This window comes from Mus pahari, chromosome 23 (genome assembly GCF_900095145.1).
Source record: "Mus pahari chromosome 23, PAHARI_EIJ_v1.1, whole genome shotgun sequence".
Taxonomy (NCBI): Eukaryota; Metazoa; Chordata; class Mammalia; order Rodentia; family Muridae; genus Mus; species Mus pahari.
Window position 1 is genome coordinate 335837 of NC_034612.1, and position 2235 is coordinate 338071.

Genomic DNA, 2235 nt, shown 5'->3' on the forward strand with positions numbered 1-2235 from the left:
TGAAGTCAGTATAGCCTGAGGCCTGCTGTATCCACAGCAAACTGCTCTTTCCACCTAAGTCTAGTTCATCTGAATAGTGTCACAAGGAAAATTAGAGGCCAGATGCAAGTGTCCGGAGGGCCAGGTGTGAGATATCGAGAACCCAGGTATAAAGTCCTGGAATGATTAACCCAAGTATTTGGCCCTGGAACAATGCCTTTGTGGAACTTCAACGAGGCAGATATGATTGGCATCCTTGCTTTGCCTACAGACAAGGCTACAGGGCACAGAGAGGTTATGAGGCTTCCATGGCCTCACACAGTGAGTGACCAGAACACCTGATGCCTGAGTCATCTCTACTGTCCTGTATCCTACATTGCCTTTCACACAGGCCTAGGGTTGATGGTCAGTATAGATCATGGTGACGACATACCAGGTCCATTCTCCCAGGGAGCTCTTCCTTCTTCTTCTTCTTCCTGAGAAGAGCGAGGTGCTGGAGAGATGGCTTAGCAGTTAAAAGCACATTCTGCTCTTGTAGTGGATCTGAGTTTGGTTCCTAGCATCCATGTCAAAAAGCTCACAGCTGTCTGCAACTTCAATCCTAGGTGAACCAATGTCCTTTTTTTGGACTCTATGGGCACCCATACTAATGTGCATATACCCGTAATCTTGCACACACATACATATAACAGAAAATAAAATCTTTTTGTTGTTATTCACAACAAAAATGAAGTACATGTCACGCTTGCTGATGAGGTCTCGGTAGAAACGGTTGGACTTGTAGCCCTCCATGTACGATCTCAGGCGGCGGGTTGTTGAAGCTCTAGGGCATCTAGTTTTACTTGTTCCACTCGAAGCCCGGTGTGCACGCGGTTGAAAAGGTGTGGCTTGCGCGGCCGCCTAGCAGCATCTCCACACTGATCTGCGCCTCGTCCTGCCTCATGCCCTCGGCGCTCCTGTTCGTGTCGCCTGTGGCCTGGAGCTGCTGGGGAGACAACTGCAAGAGCTGCAGGAGGTGGCTCCTGCAGGTGCCTGTTCAGCCACAGCTCCTGTGCGGTGAGCACTGAAGGATCAAGCACCTCCTGGTTTGCCTTGGCCTCTGCCTCTGCATCCCCGGGTGCCCGAACCCCACTCGGGTCCCACCGAAGGCCCGCAATTGGGAGCCAGCTCCTCAGATCCAAAGCAGGCTCGCATTTGAGGATTGGGAACGGCAGGCCCTGCTTCTGCTTCACTTTGAACAGCTTCTGCCAAAGAACTATCTAGTGGCGCTCACGGAGCCTGACCCTGGCCATGTGTGCAGGCAACTGCTGCAGCAGGCTCTCCCAGTAGCCCATCTCAGGGTTGGGGCCGCCAGCACGGATCTTGCCTTAGATGCCCTGGAAGATGACCTGTATGTCGTCCCTTGGACACCGATTGCTGACCGAGGCCTTGTCCTCCTCACGGTCTTGCCTAGGTCTTTGCCCGAGGCCTCCAGTTTGAGGAGCTTGGCAATCTCATACTCCATGATGGTTGTCATGTCGCACCAGAAGTCCACATTCTTGTCCTCTTCCAGCTCTGCGCACACCTGGATGTCTCCTACCAAGTTCTCCATGTTCGCCACCGGGAGGTGCTGGAGGAGGGTGTAGGATGTGCGCATCTCCACTGCCAGTCTTCATCCTCTGCATGGACATACTTGGCCAGCAGGTCGATGGCTTGGCCCACCTGTCTTGAATTTGGATCTTGGAGTGAAGCTTGGTCTGCTGAAGGTGGAAACTGTCCTGCTCCCCATGGCGGCAGATGCTCCAGAGCGTCTTAGGGATTCCAAGCAAGCCTCAGATGACCGGGGGAACATTTGACTCTGTTGGTCTCAAGAGCCCAGCTCCTTACCCGAGTCAGAGTGAGCACTGGTCCTGTGAGTACCATCAGGGAGGCTGCAGGCTCTGGCTTTACCTCCTGGACCTCTGCCACGTCTCCTTCTGGATCCAACCCGGCCCCGGGTTGCTCTCCCGCTACCCTCCTGCTTCCATTGCCTCTGGCTGCCCTGCCCATGGCTCCTATTCTGATTCCACTGTCTCTTACCCCTGCGACCCAAGGATCCCACCGGGAGCAAGTGTCGAGGCCCGTTTGGTGGTGTCTTTGTCTGCTAGCCTAGGCCTATTCCTGGAAGCTTCTATCCTCCATACAATCTCATCTAGGCCTAGAATGTTTTCAGCCTCTGAGACTTATTTCTGAGTACGCTCACCCTTTCTAGTTCTTCCTGATCTCTGGCTGGCTGGT

General features: G+C 53.7%; 1 pseudogene; it reads right to left on the minus strand.

Annotated features, from left to right (window-relative positions):
* Positions 1-385: 385 nt before the first annotated feature.
* On the minus strand, positions 386-2007 carry LOC110313114 (annotated as a pseudogene).
* Positions 2008-2235: the final 228 nt, after the last annotated feature.